The sequence below is a fragment of the Schistocerca americana genome, chromosome X, assembly GCF_021461395.2.
Source record: "Schistocerca americana isolate TAMUIC-IGC-003095 chromosome X, iqSchAmer2.1, whole genome shotgun sequence".
Classification (NCBI taxonomy): Eukaryota; Metazoa; Arthropoda; class Insecta; order Orthoptera; family Acrididae; genus Schistocerca; species Schistocerca americana.
In genome coordinates, this window is record NC_060130.1 from 132,732,630 (window position 1) to 132,753,790 (window position 21,161).

Below are 21,161 nucleotides of genomic sequence, written 5' to 3' on the forward strand. Positions count from 1 at the left end.
GAAGTAAAAGGAATAAAAATAAACATATCATAAGTTATTACGCCTTGATAGATGTTAGTTGCACTGATGATTTTCATGAAATGATTCCCACTTGGCAACACAAGATCTGTCACGCCTGACAGCACTTTATTTTTGTGTGACAGAAACCAGGAATACCTCCATTCTCTACATATTCACCTTTCAGTGCAAAATTTTTCTCAATGGTGGACGACTTGGCAGTCTGTATTTTGGCTCTTCAGAAAACACAGTTATCATATTGGAAATGCCCAACACACAAGTTTCTTCATTAAAAAAAGACATTTTCTACTTTTGCGGCATTAATTTTATTTCTTCACAACTAGTTTCAGCCTTTCAGGCCATTCTCAAGTGATTTTGTGGTTCTCCAATAGAAAACATTTCCTTACATGTTGAAATGTGTGTTTCCTACGTGTGTTCATTCATAAATGTTGTCTTGTGAACAAACATGAATAGAAAACAAATTTGAAAACACACTCATTCCAATACATAAAGCATTGTTTTCTACTGCAGAACCATAACACTTTAGAATGATCGAGAAGCCCGAGACTAGTTGTGAACAAAAAAAAAAATTGATACAGAAAAAGTAGAAAATGCCACTTTCTTCTAATAAATTCATTGCCATGGTCCCCACTATGGAGAAAATAGTTTCTCCACTGGGGAAAGAGGAAGACATCAATAGATCAAGTTCCATGAGAGCACAAGGAGCAAGGTAACAGTTGATAGCCCAAAGAAAAAGGATGTGCAGCTGTGTACTGTGCAGAATGAGTTGGGGTTTGATGTAGCATGAAAACACCACATTGTACAGCTTCTGGTGTTGCTTTGTCTTGATATCCTCCTGCAACACTGTTAGGAAATTACAGCAGTATGGCCCAGTGACAGTGCGCCCCTTACGAGTATAATCTGTTAGGGAACACACCGTGACAGCCCCAGGAAACATTCATCATTATCTTTGCTCAATGATACCCGGATCTTTCACTTTTTCTGGAGCTGTAAATCCACACATTTGCACTACTCGTTTAGCTTCTTTGTGTTGAGGTCTATGGTGATAAGGTAGAAAGCAACTCGTCTGAATTGGCCTGATACAACTGCAACATTCCTGCTGTGTCTTGGTTTAGAAGTTTTTATGAATGGAAGTGAGCTGTTGTGGAACCAAATTTTTCCACTATTGTATCAATTGTGATAATGCTGTTCTCGAGCATTAGGTAATCCACTTATCTTATAATCTTCGTTTCTCACAAGCTATGGTGTCCTATTTTATTCTTCATCACTCCGACTTGTTTGATCACACAAAGTATCAAAAGACAGTGAAAATTTGCTATACTCTTCCACCAACTCAACACATATTGCTGCAGTATTTCTCCCTGTCAAGTGCAGAAAACAAATTACTGCTAAATAATCCACTTTATCAATAGTCTGGCTCATTTTGTTTCAGCTCATCTTGCAACATGCTGTGGTACTGTGTTCTCAACACTTCAATGTGTACCTGAACTGCAGACAGGTAGTGCACCTGGTGAGTAATGACAGCTAGTCACACACATGCATGGTGTATGTAGCATCAGCCAGCGTGCTGACCCTGTGTAGAATGGGGAAGGCACGCAATCTGAGTTTGATCAAGGGCTGATTGTGATGGCCAGGAGGCTCAGCACGAGCATTTCGAAAAATGCATGACTTTTAGAGTGTTCAAGGAGTGCTGTGGTGTCTTCAACATGTGGTGAAACCACTCCAGAATCATCGGTTTGGCCAGCCGCGCCTCATTACAGATGTTGAACATCGTAGGCTGGGCAAACTGGTAAAACAGGGCAGACGGCTAACTGTGGCACCACTAGCCAACATCAGACTTTAATGCAGGGCAGAGTACAAGCGTGTCTGAACACACTGTGTACCAAAAACTCACGACAATGAGCATCCGCAGCAAATGATCCCTGCATTTGCCAATGTTAAAACTACGACATCGGCAACTATGACTGACATGGGCACATGACAATTGGCACTGGATGTTGGCACAGTGGCAGAGCGTTGCGTGCTCTGATGAATCTCAACTTTCATAATGCCGATGGGAGTCATCTTCCAGGGGAAAGCTCCTTGATACCTGTACTGCAGGTTGGGGACAAGCTGGCAGCAGTTCCCTTATGCTCTGGGGAACATTCACGCGGACATCCATGAGTCCTGTGGAGCTCGTGCAAAGAACCATGACGGTCAAGTAGTATTGTCCCTTCATGACAATCATATTTCCTGATGGCAGTGGCATTTTTCAACAAAATTATGTGCCATTTAAAACGCCCAGGAATATGATGGAGTGGTTCAAGGAACACTGTGGCAAGCTCCCATTGATGTGATGGCACCCAGCTCGCCAGATCTGAACCTAATCTAACACATTTGGGATGTGACTGAATTATCCATGCCAAAGGTGGACACACCAGCTATTAGGTAGAGGGTCATAACGTTCCGGCTGATCAGTGCATTTCTTTGAGGGTGTTAATTATAACTTTATGACTACCTCCCATACTGGCATATACCTCTTACCAGTCGACAGATGAATGGTTGGTTGGTTTCTTTGTTTAAAGGTGGGAGAAGGGACCAAACTACGAGGTCATCGGTCCCTTGTTCCTAATAAAACAATGCAGTAAGTGTGAGAATAAAACAGACGAAACATGTAACACAAAGTGGAAAGAAAGGAAAAGCCACAAGGACAAAGGGAAGGCAATGAACACTAAAAGGAACAAAAGAAGACAAGAAAACAACAGAGACGCTAGAAACAGAAGAGAGTAAAACACGAAAGCAAATTACAGTGGCTGGCCAACCATGAGAATAAAAAGGGAATGCCACCCACTCTGCAACACATGAAAATCCTCCACCCTAAAAGCACTAGGGTGGAGGACAAAGCACTAGGGTGGAGGACACAGAGGGATAAAGGACATGTGCTAAAACCTACATAGAAGTATGAAACCCACTATACGGATAAAACGTAAAACCAAAGCTGCTGTGGAGGCATTGTCGCCCAACACCAAGGCAGGGTGCTGGGAAAGTTAAAAGTCTGCCGCAGAGCGGCTAAAAGTGGGCAGCACAGCAAGAGGTGGACGACTGTCACTTGGGAGCCATAGCAACACTGAGGTAGGTCCTCGCGAAGGAGTAGGTAACCATGCAGTTGCCACGTATGGCCAATGCGGAGCCGGAAGAGGACAACTGATTCCCTGCGAGAGGCCTGCATGGAAGACTTCCACACATTCATAGTCTCCTTAATGACACACAGTTTGTTGTGCGTGCTGTTAAGCCATTCCGCGTCCCAAAGCCGGAAAACCCTGTGGTGTAAGACGGAATGCAGGTCAGCTTCGGAGATGCCTACCTCCAGAAGCAGTTTCTGCATCGCCTGTTTGGCCAGCCTGTCGGCAAGTTCGTTGCCGGGGATTCCAACATGTCCTGGCATCCACACAAACACCACGGTACAGCAGGACTGTTCCAGGGCATAGATGGACTCCTGAATGGATGCTACCAGAGGGTGGCGGGGGTAGCACTGGTCGATAGCCTGTAGGCTGCTCAATGAGTCAGTACACAGGAGAAATGACTCGCCAGGGCATGAGCGGACGTACTCAAGAGCACGAGATATGGCCGCCAGCTCTGCAGTGAAAACAGTGCAGTCAACTGGCAAGGAGTGCTGCTCAATATGTCCTCCATGAACATATGCGAAGCCTACGTGTCCATCCGCCATTGAGCCATCGGTGTAAACCACTTCAGAGCCCCAAAACACGTCAAAAATTGATAGGAAGTGACAGCGGAGAGCAGCAGGGTTAATGGAATCCTTAGGGCCATGCAAAAGGTCCAGACAAAGCTGCAGCCTAGGTACACACCATGGAGGCGTACGTGAACGGACTGCAAGTAGAGGTGGTAAAGGGAAGGACTCCAGTTTGGAGAGAAGGGACCGCACGCGAACCGCAATCGTTATCCCCGGGTGGGAAAAGGAGACGTAATTCGGATGCTCAGGGGAACTATGAATGTGTGCTGCATAACTGGTGAGCAGTTGTGCAAATCTGATCTGCAGTGGAGGAACACCAGCCTCCACCAGTACGCTGGTCACCGGACTCGTCCTAAAAGCTTCTGTCACTAATCGAACCCCACAGTGGTGCACAGTGTCGAGTAAATACAATGCTGAAGGTGCTTAGATGATGATCCGCACAGTGGTCGGCCAAGATGCGTCGCTACTCCAGAAATCATTGTATAAGTACACAAAATGGTTATGGAGGATTGTCGATTGAAAGTGTGTGAAATTGCTCATGCTTGCCGCATGTCATCTGAAAGGATATATCACATTTTAACCAAAGAATTAGAAATGAAAAAATATCTGGAAGATGGGTGCTTCAACTCTTGACGCTGGATCAAAAACATGTGCCGTCGCCATGGCAAAATTACATGAACTAAGGTATGAATAGTTGCCACAGCCACCTTCTTCACCTGATATGGCTCTGTCAGACTTCCATCTCCTCCCAAAACTGAAAATTTTTCTTGGTGGACGAAGATTCACTTTAAACGAAGAATTGATAGCCGGAGTTTACAACTATTTTGCAGGCCTGGAGGAAACTCATTTTCGAGATGGGATCAAGGCACTGGAACATCGTTGGATGAAGCCTACAAGGAGACTACATTGAAACATAAAAAAGCTTTAATGATTTAAGTACTTTTTTCCTATTCTGTTCAGAGAACTTTTCAAACCACCCTCATACATCACATCTACCAGTTTCTGTCCCATTCATTCAGATAATTCCTTTGTGGCATGTCATTTTTTTTCATAGAGCATATTTAGAAAAAGGATGCTTGTTTGCCAGGTACATTATTTTACAAAATATTATCCTTCCTTTTCAGTGCACTTGGTCCTGCAGTTCACAAGCTTAAGTAATTCTGCAATGAAGGTTTTCAAATGGTTGTGAAGCCACCGTTGCACAGCTCTTTGCACCTCCACATCTGAGGAAAGTCAAGTACCTCGTGAAGCATTCCTGAGTGGCCCAAACAAATTAAAGTTGAAGTGAGTCAGATCTGTGCTGCAAGGAGGGTGTTCCAGTAGGTCAAAACTCAATTTCTTGATGGTTTCAATGGCGTTGTGAGCTATGTGCAGGAGGTCTGTCATGCAACAGCACACTTTCTTTGACACCAGATCTTGCTGTCTGCTACAAACTCCTAGCTTTAGCCTGTTTTCCAACAATTCACTAAAGTCTCACTGTTGGTGGTTGTTCCCTTTCTCATGTACTCTTCCAGAACAGGCCAATTTGCATCTCAAAAAATAGTTAGCATAATCTTTCCTAACAATGGCCACATCTTGAAGTTTTTCTCTTTGGTGATCTGCCGTGTTTACACTCCATACTCCAGTGTTTTGATTCTAGCTTATAGCAGTGAACCCATACTTCATCACCAGTGACTACCCTGGTCAAAAAGATTCATCTTCCCCATTGATAAGTTAGAATAAGCATTGGCATATGTCAACATCTGAGCCGAGTTCTTCAGTAAGTTGTCTTGGTATCCACTGCTCAGAAATTTCATGGGAGCAGAATGATTTGATATGCAGAAACATGAAGAACTGCCAAATTGCATTCTGATCTTCATACAGGCTTAACACCTGGCGTGATGGTACGGATGTGCCACTGGGTATACAACATGATCACATCTGGTTCACACAGCCAGTAATCTGGACAGTAGGCATTGCATTTCTCATGTGTGAAGACTGGTAGTTATATCCTTTCTTCGAGATCTGTGGCATTATGTAAGGAAGCAGTCAAAGAAAACGAGGCAGAGGGGGAAGTACATAAACTGTTTATTATTTCAAAAATAATTGCCATGACTGCAAATACATTTATTTATTCCACTGTGATACAAGATGGTCCACGCCTTCATGGGAAAGTGTCTGCAGCTGCCTATGGTACCACAACTATACCCAGGCGTACACCTCTTCATCTGATGCAAATTGACAGCCACAAATGTCTGTCTTCAGGGCTCCAAAAACACAGAAATCACTGGAGCAACATGTGGGCGGGTACAACCATGGTTCTGCAGGCAATCACAAACTTTTTCCATGGAGGTGTTGACCGCCTTGTCTCACAGTGGAACTGTGCTGGTGTTATCTGGTGCCAGCACACAAGGTGGCAAAGAGGTTGCACAGGTGTATACGACCCGTGACATCCAGGAGATCCAGGAAATTTTTTCATGTGGGAGAAAACCAGGAAAAACTCCAGAATTTTTCAGTGTTTTAGTTTTCAGTCAAATTTTTGTAATTTTGACTGGTAAGAACCGATACTCAAACAAAGGTTATTACTGTATTCCACTACTACAGAAAAATACTTCAACAATAAAACATAAACAAGAGAAAAAAATGAAAAAAAACTTAAATTGCAAAGGAAATGCACCACATACAACAACACACAAAGCTCATACAAGCGTCTGCCAACAGCGAAATGTGTCAAAGGCTTTAGGAAGACTAGGCAATGCTTCACAACAACAAATTGCCTCCGATGAGCATGAAGTTACAACTGTTTACATTAGATTCGTTTTAGCAGTTACGAACGGGCTCACGCAGATACGCAGTTGGCTACAGGAATGTGGCTGTTGGCTGTGCAAGCAGTTGCAGCAAGCTGCCAGATGCTACTGGGAAAATGGGGTGCCAAATTCATATTCTTGAGGGGGGGGGGGGGGGGGGAATTGTTTCACAAAGTGCCTAGCATCCAGTGCATGTCTGTCAATCGATTCATATGATTTTGAAATGCATCCATGTTGGTTTTTAAACATTTCTGAACGAACCATAAGTTGATTTCTGAACGAACCATAAGTTGTTTTCTGAACGAACCATAAGTTGTTTTCTGAACGAACCATAAGTTGTTTTCTGAACGAACCATAAGTTGTTTTCTGAATGCATGCATAGTGTACATGATGTGTCTGTCAGAGAATCCTCGTCACATCTAGAAATAAACTTTCTGCAGACAAAAGGGGACGGGGCTACATGAGCTGAGTGGAGTAAAGCCGAACGGGTGAATGCCAATTGCTGTCTAATTATGTGGTTGATTTGGTTTGCAAATGATCAGCATTGTTATAATCACTAGTGAAACCCATACATTCAGACTGCCAGAATGGAAATAAACGACTAACAGGAATAACAGGTGGAAAGTTATGTATTATCTTCTCGGTGTATCCAAGAAACTGAAATTTTGACAGAAACTTTTTGGCCAGATCGCTACACTAGTAAAGACCAGTTGTACAGTCCCCGGCTAGCAGCCACTTAAGTTCTATTCTGGAAGTAACACAGAAAATGTGTGTTATAACCTGCAACAACACCTAAGCGGAGAATAATCGCGGGATAACTAAACCAGTGATTCTGGCAGGGTTAGTGAAGTTAATCGGTGAACAAATTTTGACAATGGCAGGAATAGCTACAGAATTGGTGATGACAAGATTGATTACTGGAACGAGGAAGGGGAAGAAACTTGAAGATCACGCAAATTATGGAAGAATTAGACTATTCAAAATTTATATAAAAATTTCGTAATAGTACTTTTCGACCTCATGCCGCAGAAACTGTTGCGTATGAACGAAATGTGAAACTATTTTCTAACAAAGTTTTTTGCTTTTAGTAGGCCTAATAGGCATTTCATATGGGTACTTCGTGAATCATATTGTTGTGTTATAAAAATGACCTTTGTGCCAAAACAGTCTCGTTTATTTGGTGTGTGCTACAAAATTGTTGCATTAGAAAGGCCTATCTAGTTTTAAGTAGCAGTCAGTGACAAAATAGACTTAATCAGATCTAGAAACCACACCACTCTTGGGTTTTATTTATTAGATTACGACATTTCGATTTTTCATGTAGCAAAATGTTTGATGAACTTGGATGAGGTAATAGAATCTTTCACAGAAAGTAAAGCATGCCATGTAAACCTGTTTCAAGATTAGAGAGAAAAAATGCTCGGAGCTAAGGATTGAAGAAATGTGTACTTTCTTGCTTGTCTCTTGTCTTTGTTGGTTTTATGTATCCTATATTTAATTTTATGTCACACAAAACAGCAAGTTATAAGCTAATAGACAATAGAGAGTGCAAATTTTCTGGAGAGTTCTTGTTCTCCCAATTACAAATAATCTGATCCTCTATTAATTGCGAGATTTTTTTTTAAGAGGGGCAGGCTGTCAAACTGGCCGACTGGGAGCAGGAGAGGCACCACAGTCCTGAATATAGTTTGATGGCACCCATTACAAAATATACACGTTTCAGTTCCACAGAGCGAAATACAGTGAAGTGCGGTAGAAGAATGCTGTACGAAGAGGCATGGCACTGCACTTTGGCACACTTAAGACCAAATAACATGTCTTAAATTTCCTCGAACACATATGTTTTATGTTTCAGACTTTTCAGAAAGATGTGCGCTATAAGATGAACATATTTTTGAAAATTCGATTTCTTTTAGTATTGACCAAGTTAGCAAATATTGTCGGTCCGGGGCTGATGCGCAGAGCAGTCCGAGTTATAGTCTTCTCGTGACCCATGTTTGCATTTAGCGATTTTGCTGTTTCCCCTTCGTTTACTCTCATGTCAAACGAAAACAAAACAGATATCTGTGGACGGCAGCTATCAAGTTAATTAAAATACATTCACATAATTACGGAAGGTTAAAATATGTTCTTAGTTTCAGATTTTATTTTATTTCCACATTTCTGAGAGTCGAGCATTAATCGCCTTGCTGAACAATGAAGTTATTTTTATCTGTTTGCTAAAGAAATTTGATTTTTATTAACCTTTTCTGCAGAGGCAGTCAATGTATTTGAAATGAAATGTTTAATTCCACAACACTGGCTAGTTTCAACTGTTCGCTGCATTTCAAGTCCAAGTTTTCATCTTCTAGCACATGTGGAATTACGTCATAATAAAGAACCAAACATGAGATAGTACAGTACTGGTGCTCCAAGATAATTTACATCCCAAAAACCACACAGAAAAACTTAATATCAGGTCAAGGTCTACTTCATTGGGAATCTGGACATACGAATGTGCACTTTCAGTGAGTCACAAAAGTATTCCTATAGCTGCATATATTTTAGAAAAGAAAGTCTGTGTAACATGAAAAGAAGTGTATACAAAATCTAAAGAGCCAGTCATGTAAGAAGTACCTTGGTAAGTCATTTTTGTTGAAAAGCAAGTAAAGAAACATATCCAAAGCGACAGCAAGGTTAACAAAATAGAAAATGTAATACAAGAGCTAGTTTACAAAGTATTCATCCACCATCTGAACATGCTGAAATTTTGCGTACATTGATTAAACTATAACGCTGACCCACGGTACACTAGATTCAACCGTGCCAGCCCCATTCTTTCGCCTGTTATGGTTCTGAATCGCACCAATACAGTGCAATTAGCACCAAGGGCCGTAAGGGTAGCGAGACAAGACTGATTGAAAGGAAACTTATTCTGCGCTTACATAATGAGTAAAAATCTTCTTACGAGTTCACTAAAGTAGTCGGTAGACCTACCTCGATGGTTCGGTCGATAATAGATCGATTTTGCACAACAAAATCATTAAGAAACTGACCATGTACAGGATGCCCTCACACTTTGATGCAGACGCGAGATTTGTCATGAGGAAAATGAATACGAAACCTAAAATCAGTGCTGCTAAGTTGTCTGGGGAGTTAGTCTAGGGGAAAGAAGGTATGTGCCAACACATTCAGAAATACCTTCAAAATGTATGGGTAGCGCGCAGTGAGCAGAATCAAAAGAAACGTCTTCATTTTGTGTTGGAACATAGATTCAAAACTGAAGTCTTCTGGAATTGAGTAATATTTTGTGATGAGAATAAATGTAACTTATTTGGGTCGGATGGCAGGCGAATGGTGTGGCACAAGGAAATTTCATTTTTCAACAAGATAGTGACCCAAACCATATTGCTCTAAATACAAGGCTGTGGCTCCTGTTCAATACTCCAAAACAACTTAATACCCGTCCTCAGAGCCTTCACATTAATCCTATTGAACATCTCTGGAAAGAACAGGAAGATAGTATCTAGAGAAGACACATTTCTAATAAGAGACACCTAAAAGAAGCACTTCAAAACGAATGGGACAAAATTCCAGCCTCTATGGCAGCAAACTTCATCAAGTCGATGCCCAGACGACTACAAGCAGTAACAGCTGCAAAGCAAAACCCCACTAAATATTAATTTTTGTAATTAAAATCATATTTTCACATTTAAAAAATGTGAGTGGATGAATACTTTTTGAAGTAGCCCTTGAATAAATTCTCCATTTTGTCAAATTTGACATTGCTATGGATGTATTTATTTTCTTGTCCATCAATAAAAATGACTTACCAAGGTTCATTGCATATGACTGGATGTTCACATTTTATGTTCCCTTCCTTTCACATGACACGTACTTAACTTTTAAAAAAAATTAAAACTAGATGAATACTTTTTGGACACTCTGTACGTACATACAGGCTTCCTGCGTCATGATACCTGCGCAAGCACAGTGATGCCTGTTATCTGGCACTCTCTGGCAATTGCTCAAATGAACCTATTTCTAACAGGTCGCGGGAAAATATTGCGAATGGTGGTTTGAAAAGCGTTACTTTCAAAGTAAATATCCTTTTACGTAAGTTGAACTATGTGCGAGAGTGTACCATAAATTTCTTAAATCACAGAGCATTTGACTCATTTAAAAATCAACTCTTTGATGTCGAGCCATTTAGAAGAAATTCAGACCCTGAAGATCAGACAATTTTACTGGCACATTTGCGTGGTATATCTTAAAGTGTATCACGCGCAAAAAAGGTCAACATTATATGCGAAAGCTTAGCTTCTCTTGCAGCTTATTAAACTTAAAGAGACCAATATTATATGTAAAATCTTTGCTTTTCTTGTAGCAACACTATGTATATTAATTTTAACCATAAAATTTTCCTGTGTGTGTTCGTCCTATTTAACAGTGACGTTGCTGTTGACTGATTACATTACATGTCCTATGCTCTGAATATCTGCTGTCATTGGCTGGCGAGATCATGTGACATGAGCTATGTCTAGCTTACAAAAGCGCATCGCAATCTCTGATTCAATGATTCGGAAAGTAACATGTGATGTTTGGTGGAGTTCAAACGTTTACTTTCGTAATACAAAAATACGCAATGTACATGTTGCTGCACATCAAAGATATTTCCATAACGTGTCTTTTTCCCTGAGTTTTGTTTTCTAAAGTACCGGGAAATTCTACGCCCATGTATAAAACCATAATCATTCAAAGGATTGATAAGTTTTGCAGTTTCGAGGGAAAATATACTGTCACATAACACGAAGAAAGTGTGTTTCCACCCGGGAGAAAGAGTATTTTTAACCGGGAAACCCGGGAATTTTTTTTCCTTGTCCGCGTATACACCCTGTTGCAAGAAGATTGATATACGTCAAAAACAGACTCGCAAGAAATGCACTGCTAACGACCTCTTGACTGCCAGTATTTAGATCGCTGCCACAGACTGGAGGGCCCAGTCACCCAGTCATCGAGTGAGTCAATGAATCGAGTCACCAGTCGCAGCCCAGTGGGAGTCGCAGTTGCGGTTAGCTCAGAGTCATTCAGTACTTAGTGACCAGAGTAGTGTACATAGTGAATGTGTACTTCACCAGCAGCAAGGCAAATGTGGTACAAGCTCTCTGTAATAGTCCACAACACCTGGGCTATCTTAAGTAACTTCTTCTTATGAATAAAGAACCCTGTTAATACACGCATGTAGTTTGTGTTATAGAGGAGTATACCGGCCACCAAACAACATCGTCTCCTTGCTTCCTATAGTACAAGCCTACAGTGCAGTGGCAACGAGATGACACAAAAGAAACAAATGTTTTAACTGTTATGACTATTACATTTCAAATAACAAAAAGTTTACTTGTTTTTTTCCATCTCTCTCTTTTTCATTTTACTGCCCCTTATAGTTCAACAAGATAACGCAAGATTGCACATTGCCCATTGTGTCCTAACCTAGTACAATACATGGAGTGTTGCCCTCACCAGCGCATTTTCCAAATATCTCACCCATAGAAAACATCTGGTCACAAGTTGATGAGACACTGACATCACTTGCTAGATGCAATGTCTGATGAACTCCAGCATAATGTTGAAGCAGCACGGAATGATGCCCCTGTATCTGTTACCAACACTCAGTTCAACTTCATGGTTAGCTGGATTAGAGTGAGTCACTGTGGCTGCCAGAGGTAGCAGCTGTGTGTATTAAGTGTCACACATTGTATACCCACATATCTACAAATTTTTATCATACAGTTTTCCTCTAATACTGTATAATCACAGTAAGTGAAATTTCATAATTTGCTACCTTTCCTGGTGTTACAATTTCAGCATATTAAAAGGGAAAAGAATAACCAGTACTGAGGAAGTGACCAAGTAGCGCTGTTGAATGGCAGTAGCAGAAAGAAAAGTGTGTTTTGTTTTAAGGTGAAAAAACTAGGGTCTTAAGCGTCCATGTCAAAACTGTAAAAAAAATTAACACAAAGAGGGGTGTTAAAAACAACTACACATTAATCCTAATTGACGGAAGAAACGACAGCCATAAACAGGGATGTGGAGAAAGGTATGTAAAAACCATCAAAGAAATGGAGGTCCAGAACTAAAAATTAAATGGTGTTCGCCATATTGCTACAATGGATGAAAAGTAAAACATGGTCGACAGCCCGTGCATCTTTCGCTAAAATGTCCGATAACTTAGACGGCAAACACAAATGGGGACATAAGCCGATAAAAAAAAGGGCATTCCATCACGAAATGGCACACAGTTAAAAGTTGGTGCAATGTGCACAGAGTGGCTTATGGCAATAGCTAGAAAGGCAGTGCCCAATACACAACCTAATTAAAATGACCTACTCACAGCGAGAGGGCCAAGAGAAGATCATCCAAGCCACTGGGAGAGGCTTAATATCCCGGAGCATGTTCCCATGGATGGAGGATCAGTGGTGATGCGAAAGTGACACCACCTGCTGACAGATGGCAATACAGACATCATCGGAGGGTATGTAAGAACTAGCACGCTGAGGTATGAGTACTGCAGCCTTGGCAGCAGCATTATCAGCCTTGTTTCCTGTCAGACAGACATTACCAGGAACCCATATAAACATCACAGTCACTCCATCAAGAGTGAGCAAGTGACAGCTTTCCTGGAACTGTTGCACTAAGGGATGGATGGTGTACAGCACACAGGGGCTTTAAAAGGCACTGAGAGTGTCTGAGCATATAACGCAAGATGTACTGCGTGGCACGATACAGGGTAAAGAGCTCTGCTGTAAATACTGAGCAGTGTTCTGAAAGCTAATAGCGAAAAAACATCGGCACCCATGACAAAGGTTAGTTCAAGAGCCATCAGTGTACACTATTACTAAATGTACTATTGGGAAATTCCATGCACAGGTCATGAAACTGAAGACGAAAGAGTGAGGCTGGAGCAGTGTCCTTAGGAAGTAAATGAAGGCTAGGGTGAACAAGGGCTGCTGCATGAAGTGAAGATGGTGAAGGTTTCACACCCACTGTGAAAGTTGCGGGGAGTGTGAAGTTATGCTGCCGGAGCAGGAACTGAAAGTGAACTGCAGGAAGTAACAGAGAAGAGGGATGTGCCCCATACTGGCGATCAAAGGAGTCAGTGAAGGAGGCGGCATAGGATGGGTGGCTAAACACGGCAGACAAATGGCATGCATATCTGCTGAGGAGAAAGTCATGGAGGTAGGACAGCGGTAGTTCAGCAGCTTCTGCATACAGACTCTCAACCGGGCTAGTGTAAACGGCGCCAGTGGCCAAACGGATGCCATGATGGTGGATAGTATTGAGATGACCTAAGAGGGACGGACGTGCAGATGCATAAATGAAAGACATAGCCTAGTTTCAAATGGACACGGAATCCGTACAAACGGAAGGTGATGGTTCGAACTGCAACCCAGGAAGTACCATTGAGGACATATAGGACAACGAGGGACAGCATACAGCGGGCTGCCAGGTGAGACACTTGGGAAGATCAAAAAAGTTTCCTATTGAGCACGAGTCCAAGAAATTTCAAAATTTCAATGAACAGAAGAGCAACAAGTCCAATATGTAAAAATGGTGGAAGAAACCAGTTGCACCACCAGAAATCCATACACATGGTTTTGCCAGTGGAAAAACGGAAGCCATTGTCAGTGCTCCATGAGGACAGATCATCAATACACCGCTGAAGACGCCACTCAATGAGAAGTCCATGGAGAAGTGCAACAGATGGCAAAATCGTCAACGAAAAGAGAGCTGGAGAGGCTACATCTGCAGAGAGTATGGACAATACCAGTTCTCCAGCAGGTGTCATAGGCTTTTTCCAAACTAAAAACACATCCACAGTCTGAAATGTCCACAGAAAACTGTTCATAACATGGGTGGACAAAGTGATGAGATGGTCAACTGCACAACAGCGCATTCGAAATCCACGCTGTGCAGTGGTTAGTAAATGGCAAGACTTGACCCACCATATCAGGTGGGCATATGTTCCATCAACTTGCAAACATAGCTGGTGAGAGAAATCGGGGAGTAGCTAGAAGGAAGGTGTTTGTTCTTACTGGGCTTAGGTATGGGTATGACAGTGGCTTCACGGCAGTGTTTGGGAAACGTGTCCTCTGCCCAGATGCGGTTACCTGCAAGAGAAAGGTGCTGCAACATTTGTATGTGAACAGCGTCTGGCCCTGGGGTGGAGGATCAGGATAAAGTAAGTATGATCTGACTCCCTCATAGTAAAGGCAGCATTGTAGCAGTCACGATTCTGAGAAGAGAAGGGCATCGCCTGAGCCGCCTCAGCTCGTTTCCAATGAAGGAAGGTAGGGCGATAGTGGAACAAGCTCAAAACCTCCGCAAAATGGCACCCCAAGGTGTTCAGGTAGCAATAGGGTCCATGCTGACATTGTCCGCTATGTCAGGTCGGAGGTCACCCCCACATGACGGAAGAGAGAGTGGAACTGTTAAATGAAATCCAGCTGGCTTTTTTGCTATTCCGAAGAATGCTATGACACTGAGCATACATCTGCTTATAATGAAAGCAGTTTGCCACCATAAGATGATGATTAAAAACGCGGACAGCACGTCTCCACATGCAAATTGCATCGCAGCATGCATGCCTCAGGCCAACAAGGCATGGTCATGAGGAAGTGTGAGGAATCCGTTGTAAGGATAATTTTTATAAGGTATTCCACCTGGTCATCACAACTGGGGAAATGATGTTCATCGAAGGTCGCCAGGGAGGAGTAAATCCTCCAGTCGGCCTTAGTAAGCTGCCATTTGGGTGTGACATGGGTGGGGTAGGAGTCAGCAAATGGATAGCACAGGGGAAATGGTCACTCAAGTATGTGACACACAGAACAGACCACGCGAGACGATAGGCAAGCTGGTCAGTGCAGAAGGATAGGTCCAAATGGGAATAGGTGTGCGAGGAGTCTGAAGCGTAATGTGGGTGCTCTTGTGTAAAGGCAGAAGAGGTTAAGTTGATTAAGGTGGGTGGCCAAGAGGGCACCTGACGGACAGGTTCTGGGAGAACTCCGAAGGGGATGGTGCATATTAAAGTCAACGAGCAGCAGAAATGGGGGAGGCAGCTGCCCAATAAGCTGGAGGAAGCCTGGTGACATAGAATGATGGAGGGATGTAAATAGTACAAAGGGAAAAGGTCAAGTGAGGAAGGAAAAGGTGAACAGCAACAGCTTGAAGATGGGTAGTCAGGAAGATGGTTTGACTATGAATGTCATCCCAAACAAACAGCATGACTCTACCATGAGATAGAATGCTGACCTTGGGGGGGAAGGTCAAAACAGACTGGGAAGAAATGCGAAACCTCAAAGTGGTCATGAGGATGCAATTTGTTTCCTGAAGGCAGAGAATAAGAGGACGCTGCAATTCTAAGAGCAGCAGTAAATCCCCTTTGTTGGAGATGCACCGGCGACACGGAGACCAGCCAGGGAAGGGTATCACGTAGCGACACTATCGAAGAGGATCTGAGTCAGTGAAGGACAAGACCATTTGCCTTTGTTTGACTTCTTTGAGCCTTTCCGGTTAGCAGAGGAAGACTGAGGTGTTGGTTGGCTGGAGGGACATAGGAAGTCTTCATGGGAGTATTCCTTCTGTCCTTTACAGCCTGCTGGTTGTGTAGCTGGTGACTTCGCCCCATGAGGTAAGAGTTTGATGGTTTGTTGCACAGCTAGATGAGAATATGGCGATGCTACCATGACACTGTGCAATTTCACAACCTCGGAGTTGAATTTGAGGTCACATGGCTGCGTGACCATGTCCTTAATGGAACAAGGTGCAGCAAGAACAGTACTGTAAGTGCCAGACTGTAGAACACAGGGTTTGCAACTAGCTAGTAACTGTGGAACGACTGGGTAAGGTACTTTTCCCTTTATATAGATCTCCTGTACAGCTCGTGCATCAAGATACGTGGGGCAATCTCGAGAGGCAGCGGCATAGTCTTTCACTGCAGTTGATACAGCAGGGAGAAGGAGGTGGACAATCACCCTTGTGCGCATCCCTACCACAGATTACACACTTGGCTGGATATTTACAAGACATTCAAGTGTGGTTGAAACAATGACACTGGTAGCAGAGCATCAGGTTCAGAATGTACGGTTGGACTGTGATAACTTCTTAGCCTGCTTTGATGGTGGACGGAAGTACCACTCTATCAACAATTATGTGTGTGTGTGTGTGTGTGTGTGTGTGTGTGTGTGTGTGTGTGGGGGGGGGGGGGGGGGGGGGGGGGGGCACTAAGGAGGCATCTACCTTTTTAATCACCCGATGGGTGGCAATGACACCTTAATCTGAGAGGTACGTTTGGATGTCAGCCTTGATCAGACCTTCATGCAGCCTAGTGTAAATAACACCATGGGAAGAAATCAGAGTTCTATGGGCCTCGACACTAAGAGGATAGCCACGGAGAAGTGAAGCAGCAAGCAGTGGTTGTGTCTGAGAATCAGAAGTAGTCTCCGAAAGCAAAGTGCCAATGCGTAAACAAGAGCAGGATTTCACAGGGCCAGCAACTGCATCAACACCGTTCTTAATTAGAAATGGGTTTACCGCTGCAGAGGACTGAACGTATTCAGTACGTGAAATCATGAGGAACCACGGTGCAGCTGGGAGTGTCTTTGAATCAGGAGCTTGATTCCATTTACATTTGATAGAAGTGCATGGCAAAGAAGATGATTGGCTCAATGTGAGAAAATCCCTCATGATTGCCAGCATCTCCGATGGCGTGCTCCTTCCAACTGACGGCCCCCCCTTCAGAATGGGGCGCACCCGGCTTAGGTGATTGTTCACACCTCCCGAACACCTGACAGAGGAACCAGTTGGCAATTTGGGAAGGCAGCAGCTCAGACAATCACCACTCCCCAAGCCTGGCCTGTACCAGGGGGTACGTGTGAACCCTACCTGTCGACCCGGGGCTGGGAATTCTGCTTTACCCAGACACCTGTTACGTGTCAGATGCCTGGGCCGGCCTTCAGGAGCACACAGGGAGGAAGATGAAAAAAGAGGAGCCTCAAATGCCAAAGTGGAGCAAGGATAGGAGAAGGTGAATGAAGAAAGGAATGAAAAATAGCCAATATACACAATTCAGTTCATTAAACCGTGGCAGATTTGAGAGTGTTAACCTTAAGCACAGCAAACTGGTGCATCCTCAAGACATAAAAGATGATCTGGTATTAGTGAGCAGGCTCTAAACCTTTCTATCAGAGTGGCTGAAAGGAATTTCTCCAATATTAGATAAAAAATAAGAACAATACAATTGGTTTTCATTGTGCACTTCCATCCACACAATTCCCCTCTAATAACCGACATTCTTTCTCAAAAGCAACATGATGAAGTGCACGGAGTGGGAACGTACTGCTCTGCTGAATTCCTCACATGCCTGTCCGGATGTTGTGTCAGCTGCATTACCCTGGATCCCCACATGAGCTACAGCTCAACAGAGTAAGACGTTCAGTTTTTTTTTGGTCATTCCGTATTTACTCCTTCAGTACACACAATGCCATAATCAAGTAAAAGATAGAGCATCCAGCAGTGTGCCACGTTGGAACAGTCAGTGTGAACAAATTTAATAAAGTAATACTGATCATATAAATCAGAATGATACATATCTAAGAATATTATAATGGTTAAAAGTCTTTGTGTTCTGTCAGTTTTAATACCGTCTAGAGTCTTATTATAATAACGATGGAAACACTTCAATCCAATGGTGCAACAACCAAATTTACAAACTTATAATTGCACAAATGTGCCCATGATAGCTTGCTTGCTCTTTTGACACCTGCAAAAAGATGGTCATAGAATTACTGAAATGTTAAGTGGTGACTGGTGCTTCCTGCAAACTTGAACGAATGTTGCACCATGACTAGCTGCCTCCTGATAAAAAGAGGTAGCTTATTAGCCACAATGATCACAGTGTAATCCCCTACAGTCAAACTTGTGCACCCATGGTCAACATAGAGAGCACCTACAGATTGCTCTGTTCCATAGATCTCTAAACCACACAACTGTAATATAACTGAACAAAGGATTTAATAAAAATTTAATGTGCAGGAGCTATCAGCATTCAAGGTCCTAAAATGAGGCACTTAGTAATGTTAATTACCCAAGTGTCCTTGCCGACAGACTGTAAAGTCTGGCTCTGAAAGTCCCATTCTGCAGTAAGCCAATCACTCAGTCGGGAAATATTGCAGAGATTCTTACACCTGCCTAAATTAATCCACATTATGAAGCAGCTTCAAGATGTTACAATAAAGCAAAGCCCTTGTAAGGTATTACATTTAAGACTTCCATACTACAACCTCCAGCAAGTCGTTTTATGAAGAGTCAAACGGCACCTCCTGAACCCACGCTGAAAGCAACTGACGAGTCTCTGTAGTTTCAAAAACTTGCACCAAATGCAGTTTACAGTTTGTTTCAGGATCAACACTACACATCCCATCGAAGAAACACTGCAATAATTACTTGGAAAGAGATACGTATTTCAGTTTAATGGAAGTGATGACAATGGGTTCAAGCCATAAATCAGGTTACCTTAACATCAGACCAGATTTTATTTTGACATGGCATGGATTACTACATGGAGAACACAACAAGCTCTTTACTCACACGAAGTGTTGAGTGCTATTGACAAGGGATTTCAAACCGATTCCATATTTCTGTATTTCCAGAAGGCCTTTGACACTGTTTTGGTCTCAGAAACTGACATACAGCCGGGAGAGGGGTGTGCTGACCACATGCCCCTCCATATCCGCATCCAGTGACGCCTATGGGCTGAGGATGACCCGGCAGCTGGTCGGTATCGTCGGGCCTTCGTGGCCTGTTCAGGACGAGTTCAGTTTTTTTTAGTTCTTTGACACTGTACCTCACAAGTGGCTTGTAGTAAAATTGCATGCTTATGGAATATAGTCTCAGTTATGTGACTGGATTCACGATTTCCTGTCAGGAGATGATTTCTGGCATTCCCGAAAGTAGTGTTATAGGCCCTCTGGTGCTTCCTTTCTATATAAACCATTTAGGAGACAATCTGTGTAGCCATCTTTGGTTGTTTGGAGGTGATACTGCCATTTATCATCCAGTAAAGTCATTACAAATTGCAAAACAATTTAGAAGATATCTCTATGGTGTGAAAATTGACAATTGACCCTGAATAATGAAAACTGTTAGGTCATCCACATGAGTGCTGAAAGCAATCCATTAAAATTCAGTAAACAACAAATCAGTTGAATCTAAAGGCTGTAAATCCAACTAAATACCTCGGAATTACAATTATAAACAACTTAAATTGGAAAGAACACACAGAAAATGTTGTAGGGAAGCTGAACCAAAGACTGCATTTTATTGGCAGAACACTTACAAGATGCAACATATCTACTACAGAGACTGCCTACACTACACTTGTCTACCCTCTTTTGGAGTACTGCTGCATGGTGTGGGATCCTTACCAGGTAGTTTTAATGGAGTACACAGAGAAAGTTCAAAGAAAAGCAGCACATTTTGTATTATCGGGAAATAGGGGGCAATAGAGAACCTGAAATGGACATCATTAAAACAAAGGCATTTCTCACTGTGGCAGAATCTTTTTGTGAAATTTCAATCACCAATTTTCTCTTCCAAGTGCGAACATATTTTGATGATGTCGATTTATATAGGGAGAAATGATCATCACATTTAAAAACAAAGGGAATCAGAGCTCGCATGGGAAAGATCTAGGTGTTCGTTTTTTCCATGTGCTATTCAATATTGCAATAATACAGAATTATTCTGAAGGTGGTTTGATAAACCTTCTGCCAGGTACTGTGATTTGCAGAGTATCCATGTAGCCACAGATGAGCGACAGGTTAGTAGCAAAAATGGTCAATCACATTACCCTTACGCACAACATTAACAGACACTGATATGCTTGTTTCAGATATTCTCCTGATTAACTGCAATTATGCTAGTGTTCAAATGGAATGACTGAGTTGAGAAGCATTTACAATCACTTACTCCTAGTACATGCATTTAGTCCACAGGCTTTCATCTGTTGATATTAGTCTGAAGTTTTCTGAGGATACTCTGTATCTGAGCCTTAGAGGCATGACATGTCTACACCCCCCCCCCCCCCCCCCCCCCCTCCCTCCTGCTCTCTGGCCAATTACTGATCGGGGACATGAGATATTTTACAATGGTCAGGCAGTTGTCGGATGGACTTTTCATGAGATTGGTGATCACACTGACTTATAATGTGATCCACCAGGTTTACTCCCCATTTTTCTTGGTCTCATAGTCCCATTCTACATGCTTCAGATGTTCTCTCCTGGCAGTTAATACCATTGGGTGATGTTTCATATGGATAGTCAACTTTACTTTGTAAGTGTTAATGATCTGTTATGTTTACCACATGTTGGCCACCACAGTCTGTACGACTAATGTATTAGTGTTAGATTGCACTCTGGTACAAATGCAACAGACAGTTCCGAGTGCACTGTGGACAGCACTTAGTGTGGGATAGCATAAATTTTCTTTTAAATAGCCCCTTTAATTTCTTACCATAAATTCTGGTGCTACTGACAATGTCTCCTGCAATTGTTTTTTTCTCATGGAGGCTTTTATTCCTAATTCCTTTTAGG

General features: G+C 42.5%; 1 protein-coding gene across 1 annotated transcript in view; it reads right to left on the reverse strand.

Moving 5' to 3' along the window:
- LOC124556731 (transmembrane protein 183-like) overlaps positions 1-21,161 on the reverse strand; it is a 153,644-nt gene that overhangs the window by 38,433 nt on the left and 94,050 nt on the right. The window lies entirely within an intron of this gene.